The sequence below is a fragment of the Pelecanus crispus genome, chromosome 7, assembly GCF_030463565.1.
Source record: "Pelecanus crispus isolate bPelCri1 chromosome 7, bPelCri1.pri, whole genome shotgun sequence".
In the NCBI taxonomy this organism is placed as follows: Eukaryota; Metazoa; Chordata; class Aves; order Pelecaniformes; family Pelecanidae; genus Pelecanus; species Pelecanus crispus.
In genome coordinates, this window is record NC_134649.1 from 9,415,435 (window position 1) to 9,430,248 (window position 14,814).

The following is a 14,814-nucleotide window of genomic DNA, read 5'->3' on the forward strand; positions in this document are numbered from 1 at the left end:
TGCCTTGACACAAAGCGCTAAACTGTGTACTTGATAACTTTATCGTTTAGGTTCCTCTGATAACCCAGGTTTCTGTGGCAAGGGACAGATCCTCGTCCTGTTATCACGCTCACAAGACCCCTCCTTACTCAAGCCATTGATTTGGTGTGTGTGCTTCCGGCATACGCTTAATGGAAGGTCCTCCAAGACTTGTAGGGCTCAAGGCAAGCTTGCAGCCTGATTAAACATCAGGGGCCTGACGGTGCTAATGCTATATGAATATGTAACAACACTAATGAGCTCTAATGAGCTGGGCCACGGGGTTTGCAGGGAGCCCAGAACCTGTCTTACCGGCTGGTGAAGAAGAGACAGTTTGCTCATTACCGCACGCTCCCCTCCCGCCCATCCGTCCTGGGGAGAGGCTCTGCCCAGGCTGGGGCCTGATTAATTTGTGAAGTTGCCTTTTGATCTCTGTATCTCGGAGCATAATGAGAAGGTTTGAACTCTGCCCGTGTCCCCCGACCCCCCGCCCCACTCCGTGCCTCCCACTTGCTCTACTTCCCCAGAGCCTGGCAGGCAAGGGGCGATCTGCCACAGCTCTGGGATTAGTTTCTTCCTGAAGAGAGGCATATTTGGGGGCTTTTAAGATACATTTCAGTAGCCACATCTATGGCTGGTTGTAGCAGGAAAGCACAGGTCCCTGCACACCTCCCTCTCTCTTGCACAGATGCCCAACCCCAGGGGGCATCTGGGGTCATTGCACCTCAAACATGGCTCCTTATTCCCTAGGTTCCCACAGCCCAAAGTGGCTCTCAGAGGCCACCTGGAGCCAGTTGTGCCCCTGTGTGGGGTGGCTGGTGACTGTCGATGCAGGACTTTGGCTCCTGTAGGACCTCTGCTCCGGGGGCAAGCTCCTGGCGCCCAGTGCCTTCAGCTGGAGCTGCTGCAGGAGCTCCTGTGCTGGCAAAGAGCTACATAGCACCCCTGCCCCAAGACCTGTCAGAGCCTCCCGCTGTGATTACAAGCTGCTCTCCTGTCCTGGATGGATCCTGCACCGCTGGCACACCAGCTGAAGCTCCTTCTCTGCTGCTTCCTGCCCCTTGGGGCGCAGCCTCCTGAGCCGCAGCGGAAACCACAGCAGGAGCTCGTTTGGCACTGTGGTCTGTGTCCAGGAGAGCCGGCTCAGCCGCTCAGTTATTCCTCTCCCATGACTCCTCCTTTCCTCAAAAGGAAATGAAAACAAGCCCCAAGCCAGACATGTGTCCTCAATGAAACCCATCTGTGAAAGCCACGGCCATGGCACAACCAGGGCTGTTGCCTGGTCAGGGCGTCAGGACCCTCCATGGAGGAGCGCACGTAGCCAGCCCCAGGGGCAGCACGCACTCAAGGGGACACGAGGCCGGAGGAGGGGACACGGCGGGACTGCCAGGACAGCTGCGTCCTCCCCGAGGGCTCTGCCTGGGGCTGTGCTACCTCCTGTCTCAGCAGCAAGAGCAGCTCCCAGGCAAGAAGCCAGCTGATAGCTCTGCACATCCACAGATGTCTCCGCACAGTTTCCATACACACTGTTTGGAGCGGTGAAGACCTCGTTAGCAGGAACAAGAGTGTCCTGAGGGGCAGGGGTATCCACCCATCCCCTCACTGCTTCACAAATTTCCTCCAAAGATTTCCTAGAGCTTGGGTTTGTATCAGACCCTTATAAAGTCTCCCAAGCATTTCTCCCTCCCTGCTGGGAGGTTTATACTAACGTATTTTTAAGACATCCATTCTGTTAGCCATACCCCATATGTCCTCGGCAATCACTCCTCCTTCTCAGTGGGATCTCCCACCACACCAATTACCTTGCCCAGCTTCTACTGGAGCCTTTATTACGGCATGAACTGATGTGCCTTCTGCCTTCAAACACCCTCCAGGCATTTTCATGTTACCGTTCCCTCTCACCTCTTTGACCTGGCCCACAGCCCAGTTGATACTGGATGCAAGTCCCACCTATTCTGCACTCTCCCAGTGGCTCTTGGAGGAGTTAAACGGCCCTGGCTCCAGTGCTGAGTCTGCATTTGTCCCCAGCTGGTCATGGGCTGCTGCTCTGACAGCCCCAGCGGTAAAACCAGTGTCTCTCACTGGAGACATCCAGAGCAGATACAGTGAGTGAAAATGTGTGGATTTTACAGCCCCTCTAAGCTCCTAACAGGACTTTGCATCCCCCCCAGAGCATTCCCTTTGGTCCATGTTCTGGGCCACATACATTTGTGCCTCCTGGAGATGTTCCCCAGGGACCTATGGACGCAGCCCCAGCACCTCCTTCGGCACACGTGGTGGGTCCAGGGCAGTTATTAGGGGCTTGTGTGGTAACCCATGTCCAGTTCAGGATGCTCCCTTCCAGTCCTTGCTATCCCACCTCAGGCTCGAGGTGGAAAACAGGAGGGAGGTCACCTACATCAAGACCTGATGTGGCTCTTTTCCATGAGCAGAGCTGGCTTCACAGGCACAGCATGTTGTATGGACGCTGCTCACCTAAAAGAACACCAGAACCTTCCCATGACGCAGAAGTAGGTGCAGTCCCTTTAGGGTAGCTGTGAAATGGGGCTCCTTTGCAGTCTTCCTCCTCCTTTGTCATGTCTGCATCTTCTCACTTTTGGTAGGTTGTCTTCTGTAAGACCTAGGAATGTAAGAAAACATCTACCTGTGCTTCTTCCTCTTTTAGCTACGCCTGCACGTTTGCCTCGTGTGCTGCAGGCAGCCAGACAAAGCAGATTTGCCAGCAGTGAGGACAGTGACCCCACAACCGCAGCTTCGGGGTGGCAGGGCTGTGTTTTGCAGAGCACGTGCACCTCCACACAGGAGGCACGTTCGCTCTGGCTGCCTGTGGTTAGCTGGCAGGCTTTCCAGGGAGCAGTGATCTGCTCAGAGAGCTGCTTGTTTGGGAGCATGTTGTGTTTTTGCCTGGTCTTGCAGCTGCCTGTCAGCTGCTGTACAAACACAGGCCTGTCTCCCGTGCCCCCCCTTGCCTGTTCCGTGTCTCCTCAGCTCTGCTCTTTCCTGGGCTCAGGATTAGCCACACCTCAGCTGGGAAAACAGGAGCTGATCCTGCCCCATCAGCTGACGGCTCTTCAGCTTCAGCCACCGTGAGCAGGAAGTGCTCCTTGATTTTTCTCCCAAGCAAATCTCCCTTTTCATCATGGAGCAGGTCTGCAGCCCTTAATTGGACACAGCAGCTGATGCGATCCTCTGCATTGGTTTCATCTTGTATTTCCTTTCTTTATTCTTCTATTTTCTTCCTTTATTCTTCTGTTCTCTGGTTTTGTTCTGCTGAGCTTCCTTATCTTCTGATCTAGTTCCTCATTTTCTCACTCCTTTTCCCCAGTCCTGTCTCTGTCCCCTCCTTTTTGCTTTGTCACCCATCTGAGGAAAGCCACCCTTTCTGTATGTCACCTTCAGGGTGCTAACTAATGAGCTAGACAGGGCTGATATTTTAGTCTTAAAAAGCCTTGGAGGTTGTTAGTAACTACACCCAGCACCTTGGTCTTCATCTCACCTCAAAGGCAGCGTTTCCTGCAAATTTTTTCTGCCTTTGAAGGGATGGTGAGCGAGGAGGGAGGACACCCATTCCCTGCAGCACAGCACCCTCTAGCCTCCACCGGGCAGCAGCTCTTCGCTGATCTGGAAGGAGGACCTCCACCACCATCACTCAGCCATGCGTCCTCCCAGTCCTGCAACACTCCCTACACGTCCAGCCCTACGTAACTCCAGCAAAAGCCTCCTGCGGCATTACTGCCAAATCCAAGGATGGGTTTCATGGGACCTTTGTGGATCGGGATCTTAAAGCTAGTCTGTTCCAAGCAGACGTGTGGTAAATCAGACGTCATTTCCAAAGGCTGAGACACCAGCTTTGCAAGGTGGAACCCGCAGTGAGCCAAGGTGGTGTCAGCCCAGAGAAGTGATCATTACACGGCATCAGCAGCACTGTTTATTTCCTCCAGCGAATGCAATAATTTAACTCGATGGTGGCACAGGCAGGGTTTTCAAAAGGGTAGTGCCGCTGCTGCGAAGCCAGGTGAGGTCAGCTGGAGGAGTGGCGTGAGGTCAGCGATGGCTATAGCTCTGCAGTTGCTGTTTTCCTGTGAGGTTGATCTGGTCCTTGTGCGTGGAAGAGGGTGGTCACCCCCAGCTCGCCCCTGCACATGGCAGCAGACCTTCCCCACTTGGCTGGGATTGCCAGTGCATGTCCAGGAAAGCATCCAGCAGACGGGGATGCTCTGGGTTATCCCTTCATCCTGGCCATCCCACTGCCCCTGCTGCCTCCTCCCCATCTGCCTACCCCCCAAACCATACTCCCGTGTTCCCCACCAGCCTCACACACAACCCACATCCCTGCACCAGCATCAAGCCTGTTTCCTCTCACCCTTGCTTTCCTTCTGCACCTCCAGGAAACAGAGCTCTGGCTCTCTACACCCTAACACCATCACCCTTTCCCGCAAATCACAGCTGTAACCATTTCCTTCATACTCACCCTCATCCAAACACAGTTGTATGCTCTTTACCTCCCAGACCTATCCCGATTCCCACTATTTTGGCACGAGGCAGTAGCTTCCACCTCCGCTCACTTTCTTTCCATAAATACTGCTCTCTAGGAAGAGTCTCGTCCCCATTCCTTAGGCAATACTAACATTTGGATTTTTACAGGGGACTGATAATCCCACTGTTCGGTTCACTAAGCATTTCAGTTTGCGCAATTGCAACCCTTCATTCCTCTCATGCACCGCTACTTATATGGCAACTTTTCCGGAGAAGTATTTCACAAGCAGCCACTGAAAAAAATGTGGCTTTAGCAGTCTCCCTCTCTGGCTTCCTGAGGCTGGATAATCATAGTCTTTCCAAACTCCGACCTCAGGAACACAGTATAATGGCAAATGTCAGACGGACCACTCAGAATTAAACAGAAGACAAATAGTTTCCTTTATTCAGTATGACATCTTGGAAACACTCCAGGAGAAGCTCGTACATCCTTCTGGCTTTACTACATTCAATTGTTCCAATCCATCCTGCTTTCCACTAGAGACACACCTCCTCTCCCTGCTCTCGCTGCCTGCCAGATACCTGCTGCTCTCACGCAGCCTCCCCTGCACACAACCCCCTGGCTTGTGCAGATGGCTTTAGGGACAGGTGCCACACCAAAGCGTTGCCTGGCTCCCACAGCTGTGTCTTGATTTACCAAAATGTGTGATAAAGGAGCAGAAAAGGCTGCGAGCAAACAAGAGGTGGCACTGAAGGTGGCTGCAGGGAACAGGTCAGCTCAGCCTGGCGGCTTTTGGTGCAGGAGGTAGGAATTTCACCTAACCAGACTTCCTGGAAAATTCCCAAGTGTTGTGGCACAGATTCATCTCAGGGAGATAGAGACGGATCCTTCCCCTACAGCGCTGAGGCTGCTTGTGGAGCCAGGCAGCGTTCAAGTGCCATGGAGCATCCAGAAGCAGGAGGCACTGCTGATGCCGGGGAGTGGTTTTCAAAACCTCTTCCTGCAGCCAGCCGCTGTGGCTGGACGTGGGGTAAAAGGAGTGAGCTGGCTGTCCGGAATTCATGGACAGAAGTGGCAGAGCACAGCCTGGTAAAGTGTTCAGCTCAGTGGCATTTCTCTTTTGGGCTAAAGAATTTGGGAGTCCAATAGCTTATCTGCTCTGAAACGATCAGTGAAGCTCCCTGTATTAGCAGTCTTGGTGTGGTAGAAAAACAGAAAAAAAAAAAAAGTCAGAAAGTCTCTAGCAACAGGGCAGCAGAAGAAATGCCTTCAGCCATAAGAAGAGACCAGAGCCGCTGGTCTACAGGGCACAAAAAGGTGGACAGCAGTAGCCCTGTAGGGCTGAGGTTAGTCAGTAAGTGCTATAATTAGGAAATAAATAGCATGCTAAATAAACCCTGAGCAGAAGCTTTTGAGGAGGGTGACAGAGCTGGAAGTTGGCAAGGCACAGCTGAATGAGAATGTGATGGAAAAATACTGAGCAGGTGGGCCACGTGCCACCTCCCCAGCTCCGGTTTGTATGATACAGCCGTTCCCCCATCCCTGGCACTTGTCTCCTTACGCTGTAGCTCCTCAGGACAGGCTGGTCTATTTAGAGATCTGCAAAGTGCCCATTATGCTTTTAGACACCATTTTCAGAAAATACGTAAGAGTCCAAAGAGCACTGTGCGTCCAGATCCAACAGGCTCTCAAACGGCACAGCTCTGCAGCCTGCAAGCCAATACCTCGCTGGCACTGCAGGGAAGGCAGAGCAGAAGAGGAAAAAGCATTGCCTTTATTTCCATCTGCAAAGCTTTTTTGTGCTCACATGTCACTGACAGGCACTTCGCTTATTTTCAGCTGGCAATCAAACCCTGTCATAAGAGATGTTTTCCTTTTTGCTCCTGCTACACTGGCAGAGAACACCACCCTGATATTTCCTCCAGCAAAAAGGTTTCCTCAGAGGCGCAAAGTCCCCAGGAGTCCTTCAGCGCACAGCGAGTTTGCTGAGCAGGAGAAAAGCTGGGCCAGGGGAAATGAAGCACAAAACCGGTCTGAGTTCCTTGTGGCAGCAACAGCCAAAAGAGAGAAGGATGTGAAGAACAAAAGGTGACTGTCACCACGGTGTTGTATGGGGGTCTCTCAGGCTGGCTCAGCACCGCATCAAGTTCTCTCTGCCTGGTACCCTTCCAGTTGCTGGGTTGAAAAAGGTGAAATTATCCTCAGCCTTTTTTTGGCCTCATTGTACAGAGGTTAGTGCCTGCCCAAAGCACAAGGCAAAGCTGCGTGTTCTTCCTGTGCCTACAGTTTCCAGCACATACATTTGACCTCTCTTGCAGTAGCCACACTACTCAAAGAGGAATCCTCCTGTCTCCAAAGCATTAGGGTGTCCCTGGACACCCCCATCCCACTTCTCTGCAGGAACATCAGACAGAAGCATCTGCTGGGCTGGAGAGGCCAAATCCCTCCCTACAAGGCTTGGAATGAAGCTCGGCTCTTCCCAGCACCCTTCCTTTACGGGATGGTTTGGGCTACTGCTCAGATGGCATTTCCTGAGCGTGAGCTGTTTGCTGCGAGTGGTACGGCCTCGCTCCTGGCTCCAGGCCAGAGCGCTACACCTACAACACACACCACTGCTCCCAGCACCGACCAGCCCTGCGGTGCTCCTCATCACACTGGCTCGGCCGTAGCAACAGCTTCCCGCACCCTCAGAGGGAGGGCAGCTTCTTTTACAAGCCACAGCTCGCAGGCTGTTTTAACAGCCCAAAGCCGGGTTTGTATTCACAAAACACACTTGCTCCCTCCAAGCCATCTCTGCTCCCGCACCAGAAGATGCAGTGGGAATCCCCCAATGTTGTGCAGAGCAAAACACCAGCTGACTTGCACCGGTTCCTCCTTCCCTTTCTGGAAATGCAGCACCTTTTCCACCACATCCCTTCTTCTTGCAGTAAGCACAGCTCAGGAGTGCGTCTCCCACTGCCACAGCCACCTGTGAATTTGTGCTGCCACCTCTTCAGTGTTAGTCCCCTCCAGTTCTCAGCTCTCGGTCCTCACTGATGTATCTGAGCACCCCTGGCATAAAAGACCACCCTATGTTTCACTTCTCCTTAGCAAGAAGTAGGCAGCTGAGAGTTTGGTTTGCTTTGCTTTGTGATGGCGTGCTTAGGAAAGCTCTCTTCTAATAGCTGAGCTTCTGTCAGGTCAGTGAAATCTCCAACAGCCTCAAGGATTTAAAATAAAATCCTTGGCCTGGAGGCTCAGCTCCGGTTCATGGCGCGTTTTCTTGCTTGGATCTGTGTTTTCCTCCCTGGATTGATGGTGAGGAGCCAAGGTACACCTGGAATCAATTGGGCTGCAATTTTCTTTAACCAAATTCAAACACATTCTTCAAATACTTAGTTAAGAGGCTGATACCGGAAGTTTATCTGCTAAGCCTATCTCGTAGCTTGATCGCAAGCATAACTCAGCTGCCTTCAGATGTACCAAACCTCAGCCCAGCTGAGTCGCCGACAAATTTAGCAACCACCATAAACTCTGGGTATTTTCACAAGGTTAATTAAAAGCTGAAGATAAGGAATATGGCTCTCATTTGAGTGAACGGTACAGGATCACATCTGTAGCGAACAAGGAGGAGCTCTCGCTTTGGGGCTGCTGCTGCTTCTGTTCTGCCACCATCATTTCAGCCGTCCCGTCGGCCCTTCCTCAGAGCTCCCTTCTTCGCCATGACTCAGCCTACAGCAGTTAGTCATCTCTCCAAATACATAACTCTTTGGAAAATGTGACATGCTGCTTGAGAGCTTTCTCTACGTAGGAAGCTCCAACTCCCAGTAAACAGAGGAAACAAAATGTCTGAAATCAGGGAAAGGATTTTTCCATGCAGTTATATAAAGCAACCATTAACGTAGCTAGGAACAGTTGGTGTTAGTAGCAACGTAACATGTGCCTCTTTAGGGAAGGCTACCAGAAAAGCAAGTTTATAAACATTGCACTGCAGACATTTTTTGTTTTCCTCCAGTGCCTTCCAGATGTGGTAGGCTCTGTCTACCTCACACATCCCACTTGCTGGAAGGAAACCAGACCGGCACTCCTGCACCTCTGAGGGGCTGGAAGACCCCTTTGCTCCTGCTGGTGAGGTGGAAGAGGTGATCCGAGCTTGCACCCCAGTGCCAGGTTTGCCACACAGAGGCAGCCTGCAGGCCCACAGGAAACAAAGAGTGTGTTAAGGCCCAGCCACCATTTTTAGGGCCCTAAGATAGCGTTCCTAAACGATTTTTGATTGCAACATAGCATTACGTGACCAATATTCAGCACCTGGCCATACTTAGATGGATTATCAGAGGCCTGTGCCGCGCTGGAGAGGCTTTTGGCCCATCCAGCCCTCCAGTCCACCATGTCACTGAGGGGGGAACATGCACTTCAGTAGGAGCGGTCTCCGGGCTGCCAACCCCCCCGCGGCAGGGGTGCTGGCTCCGGCTGCAGGAAGCGGCCAGGGGCGAGGCCGATGCTTCACCCTCGCGTCACCGCTCCGCCCGCCGCCCCCCGCCGCGGCCCTGCTCTGTCATGGCGGCGCTAACCGCGGCTCCCACAAGCGCCGGCAGCCCCGCCCCGCCCGCGGACGCCAATCACCGCCCCTCCGCCTGACTGAGGGGCGCCCAAGCCAACGGCACCGCAGCGCCCCGCCCCGCTGCGTCTCCACCAGCCAATGGCGCTCGTGCAGGCTAGCTGGGGCGCGCTCCCACCCTCAGCTCGCCTGCCGGCCAATCCGCCCGCGGGCTTGGGCGGGAATGGCACGGCGGCGCGGCCAATGGGAGGGCGAGGGCGGTTGCTAAGGGGCCGCGCGTAGCGGGGCTGGTGCAGACGGTTGGGAGCTGCCGGCGGCAGCGCGCCTCGGCCGGGCCTGCAGGTGAGGCGACGGCGCCCCGGGAGCCCCTTCCCGCGGGGCTGAGGGGGCGGCGGCGGCCGGGCCTGGCTCCCCGCGGTACGCGGCCCGAGGGGGCGTGGGGGGGGTCTGCTGGCCGCTGCCCTGCGGCCGGGTCTGCCAGGCGCCGGGCGGTCAGCCGTGCGCCTCTCGCTCCGGCCTCAGGCTCCCCGTGCCCGTCCAGCCGCCGTCTTTCTATTTATTTTCTGCAGCAGGCTTGCCTTATGTGGGGGTAGCCCTGTGGCGGGGCTGGGCCCGGCCTGGCTCTGGTGGTCTGCGGTCCGGTCCGCTCCCGCTGCCTCTCCTTTCGGCTCTTGCCGGGGTCGGGAGGTCTGGGCGGGCGGTGGGGTGGTGACGCCCTTCCCCATCGCTCCGTGGAGGTGCGAGGTTCTGCAGGGCGCGAGGAGCGGCGGTGTGGGCAGCCTGCGCTCGCAGGGGGTGGAGGCCGAGGTGGGAAGCAAAGGTAGGCGCCTCGGGAGCTGAGTGCAGAGCAGAGGTCCTGGGGGTGATACTCGTGTGAGTTAGAGCCGGGTGAGTTCTGGCTGATGTCAGTCAGGTCACACTGCTCCCTTTAAATGAATTAATGTTGCGCTCCTGCGTCCTGACATTGCTGCTAGCATTTTGCAACAACTTTAGACTTTCTCTTGCTGATGTGTACTGTATACTTGTTTGTCAGCCTGTGTGACAGGATTCTGTCTGCTCCATTCTATAACCCCATGTATAACTTGTGACTTACATCAGCCCATCCTGTGTTGGAGTATCTGTCACAGTTGATGTATTGCAGCTGGTGAAATCCCTCACCTGACAGTAACTTTTTTTTAAAGAGGTATGTTAGCAGTGGCTTTGTTACCACAGTTATGGCTGCAGGGATGGTATTCTGTAGTTGCATCCTCATGTAGGTCTCTTCAGAGAATTCATAACGGCTTCCTCTTATTGTTGATGTACAGTTGTCACTGGTGTGGTAAGTACTAAAGATTCCTGTCTGCATCTTACAGATTGCTGTTTGGCTTCCACATCACTGGTGCCTCCTTCTGTAACAAATGTTTGTGGCTTATTAATCAGCTAACTGGTACAGTGGGTTTGTCTTACATGCCTTCTTTATCAATTATTATCATGCTCGGCCATGTTCATAATATTGCTTAGGCTGACACATCCTAGTCCTTACTGATATGGTGTTTGTAGAACACACGGTTCAGCTGCTTGCATTTGTGAGATCTCATTTTCTGACCTTCAGTTATGTGCAGGGAGTTTTGTTATTGACAGCTAGTCTTTGGTTGTTCTGTTGTTATCTTTTCTTGGTTTGTCTACTTCACGTTCTTTCCTAGATGCTTGCTTAGTTTTCATGTTGCAAGAGAAGTTTGAATAAATTCTCCTGTCCCTTCTTGGATCAGCAGACATGCAGCCTTTCTTATTATTCTAGCCATCGTTTATTTTGGTCTCAAAGTCAAGAGTAAAAACAGGAAGCATATTAGGAAAGAACTAAGAGCTAATGTTTGGGTTCTTCTATTCTCCTGCCTTATTATTAAAAATAGTTGTATTTCAGCTTTTGCATGGGAGGTCCTCTGTGTTACCGAGTGGATTAGCTGGGTAGAGGATGAGGCTGACCTCAGATTGTGCCAGACTGTCTTTTCTAGCGGCAGAAAAGACGCGGAGGTTGGGGATAAAACCTTCCGTCTTGCAAAACTGTTTCTGAAGAAGTTAATTTGTTCAAAAATTAACTTGTTCTCTTCTTGTAAAAGCTATATTTTTTTAATTCAGGGAACAAATAGCAGCTTAGTTTTTTAGTGTTTCATAAAGCTGCATTACTAAGCTTGTTGTCTGAAAACCCAGAGATTAACATGCTGAAATAGTCACTGTCCTGGGATGTGGTATTGGGAAGGAAAGTTGGCAGAATAACATAACTTGTCCTTGACACAGGTATATGGAGAGGTTATCCAAATCTACTAAGTTCCAACTGTATACTTAGTTGTAATTTGATGTACTGTAGAAAATGGTGGCTTTAGAGAACTGATTCAAACCTTCTATAGTTGTAGTTTAACCTCACTTGATAATGCAAACATCCTGGGTGCTGCTGGATTCACACTGCCCTGTTACTCCCCTTTCTTGCTCTGTGTCTCCAGCCTCTTCATCCTTACTTTCATGCTGGCAGTGCCAAAGAACAGGATTTAGTGAAGTCTTGTAAGGGTGTATGTGCTGGGGTCTTTGGTGCTTGTAATACCTACTGAAAGGTGCAGACACCAGCCTGAAACTGGTGTTTTGGACTTTTCAGCAAAAGCCTAAATCATCATAGTTCTGCTAGTATATTGGAGTCTTCATCTACACTTTTGATTTCTTCTGGAAGATTGTATTTTATGGTGTGTTATAGCTCTGAATTGCTATTCTTAATATGTAATATACATCAGCTGAACTTGTGTGCAAGTATTTGCCCTTCTTAAGCCTAAATAGCTTGTGAAGATTAAGCTTATGTGCAGTTAAAAAGAATGTGATCAAACTCTGCTGATTGAAATCAAATCTATTGTTTGGTACTGAACTCAATGTGCAAGGGCAGCCTGCTGTCCTTAGGGAGAATCAAAGTCCCACTTGCCCAACATATGTGGGTGGCAATGATGCTAACCTAGTCAGGCAGCTATCTTAGCCTCTTTTAGCTCTAGGAGGCCTTGTGTGCCTAAGGGCTTGTCTTTCCTCCAGCTGTATCAGTTGACTTGACAATAAAGAATGTCTCTAACTGCCAGCCTTACTCTGCCAGCATCAGGCAGCACTACTTCAAAATGCTTTGCAAAGCAGTTCTGTACAGACAAGGTGCTTGAAACATCTTTGTGCCTGTGCTCTGTTAGAGGTAACAGCAGTGGAAGGAAGTGTCATACTTTGCAATGTACAGAAGATTTTAATCTGTATCTCTAAGATTGACCAAGAAGTGTGGTTGCCTAGCGCTTGCTCTACTGTTGAGAAATACTTGAGTTTCTTATCATGGGTTCAGTCTGACTAAAATAAATGGCAATGACAACTTCCTCTACTAATATGGACTGAGCTTCTGCAAACACCAAACCCTTCTGAAACTTCTGATATACTAGCTGCTAATACGTGAGCTACAGCCCTATTCAGGGCATCGAGTGCTCAGTATAATAAGGGTTCCTCATGTAAAGGACAAGTGACTGGCTGCTAGTGAGGGGTTCACCATTCAACAATTTGTCGTTTCTAAACTTACTTACATCTTCAAAGATGCTTTTGCATAGAGATACAGGTTCCAGAAAGATTATGCTGAAGGTGTTCAAGCCAGGCTGTCCCTTAACTGGAACACTCTGTTCTGTGAAAGTGTTGGTTGGGCATATGTGACTATGAAAGATTGTACTAAGTGAAATAAGCAGATGCACATTCATTTACAGTGAACATCCTTGTAAGAGGTAAGGAGAAAATGTCCTAAGATGTGTGCCTGCAATATCCCTAACCTTCCACTCAGATTCTTTAAACTCTGAGTTGCTGGCGACTGCTGTAGCGCTTGAAAAACCTCTGTTTGTTTTAATCGGCATTCTGACAAAACCTGAGTGTTCTGCAGTAGTGGTAGCTGTGTGTTGGTCAGGTCCTGTCTCTTTGTATTTGGTTCTTTTGTCCTGAAGTGTTGTTGCTTCATTTGTAATGTAATGATGTGAATTAAACTTCTCTAGTGTGAGCCTTCTATCTGTCATGGACAGACTCTGAGAATGACTCTGGAAATCTGTACTGCTGTGGAGCAGAGCTGCTTGTCAGGGGAAAAAATAAGCAGGGTGTTTGAAGACCTTGGAGTGAAGTGGCACCTCAGCTCTTGATCATGTTCAGATGTAGGTGTTTTCTGACTGCTTGAACTGGACCCGTCTTGAATAAAGTTCTCTTAGCTGTCTTAACTTGTACTTTGGTGATAGATGGTCTTTCCCTGCTGTGCAGCTAGTCTGGTGTGGAGCATGCTCCCCGCTTACTCAGGTGTGCATCCTGTAGCTGAGCCAATAGTTGTGATGTGCTTGGACTTCGGGCTGCTCCTCCAGTATGTTCATCTGAGCTCTGTGACAGTCTGGAGTCTGAGGATAAATGAGGCTTTAACAGTATGATGCTGCATTTCAAAATATAGTGAAGGAATATAGCAGACTCTTTTGGGTTGGGTTTAGTCTGTAATGCAGTTTGTATTAGTTCACTTAGTTATCTGTGGCTTGATGCTAGTAGCATTCCCTCAACTACTGAGCATGGGTTTTCAGGTTCTCTGCAAAGTGTTTATTCCACTTCTTCCCTTGAGCTTAATGCTGCCCACTGATGCAGGGTTATGTAGTAGCTTAGTTACACCTGCTAATGCTGTAAGACTGGAAAGGTGTTAGCCAGTATTTCTTCTCCCTCAGTACCTCGAAGTAAGCTTGACTTCTACAAGGAGCTGAAGCTCTGCCCCATAGTTCCATAAGGCAGCAGTTAGGGTGTGACAAAGTCCTAAGTCTCTGTAGTAATCAAATAATTATGTTTGCTTAAATAACATGAGCCTTTCCTTTAAGATAAGATGCAATTAATTGATTTCTATGGAGTCATCAGAGCCTTGTCTTGTCTTAGTTTAATCTTGTATATTAGGTGTGTGCAATAAAAGCTAATGTAGTGTCTTTCAATCATCTGTGACAAGCAGGAACTAGATAAGGTGACATACAGGGAGTCTACATAGCAACCTTCTTAGATAATATACAAAAGCTGCCTGTCATGCAGTAGAACCATTTTGATCAGTTAAAATGATATCATGAAGAAACAAAAGCAGTTCCTGTAGTTGGAAGGAAGTGAAATCCAAGGCTCATTTGACTGTAAATTATCCTTCTTGGGGAAGTGAAAGGCCTAAGGAGTCTTTGGCCCTGTTGGCTATAAAATTATTCTTAGGTGCTTGCTTAAGGAAGCTGCCTTGGCATGTACACCCAGCCCTCCTAGGTGCTTGGCTTCTGCTCTGAAGGTGCAGGACTTCTCCAAGTCAAAAAGGGAAGAAAGCTCCAGTTAAAGGCACCTGTCTTTCTGGCTGTGCTGATGGTGCCTTGTGCTTTGAACTTTGTCCCTGCAACCTCGCAGTACCTCTAAATTTAGTATATGAGCCAAGTATTGTATCTGATGAAAAGGTCAAATTCCAGTGAAGGCACCAGCCAAGAAATTCTTGTTGGAACATGGTGTAAACAGTACCTGCTGCTTTGTATACTCACCAGCCAGCCAGATCCTGGCCTGGGTGCTGGCTCTGGCACAAGGCAGAGGGATTTTTATGAAGGACTTTCATGTGCTGTCCAAATAATGTTCTTTTAAGCATCCTTGTGATAGGACATGTCAGTGTGCCCTCTTTATTTGATGGTAAAATCTGTCAGATGTTTGACAATAAAACTGTGGTGGGCTTTGCCAAACTACTGATGACTCTGGCGAGCACTGCACTTTATCTCTCATGCCC

At 50.3% G+C, this 14,814-nt stretch overlaps 1 protein-coding gene across 1 annotated transcript in view; it reads left to right on the forward strand.

The window, feature by feature from the left end:
• Positions 1-9,353: 9,353 nt before the first annotated feature.
• The window catches only part of ABHD2 (abhydrolase domain containing 2, acylglycerol lipase), a 41,597-nt gene continuing 36,136 nt past the window's right edge, over positions 9,354-14,814 (forward strand). Inside the window, exon 1 of the mRNA XM_075713783.1 lies at positions 9,354-9,377. The gene's annotated coding sequence lies outside the window, so the exon portion shown is untranslated. The remainder of the gene's footprint in view (positions 9,378-14,814) is intronic.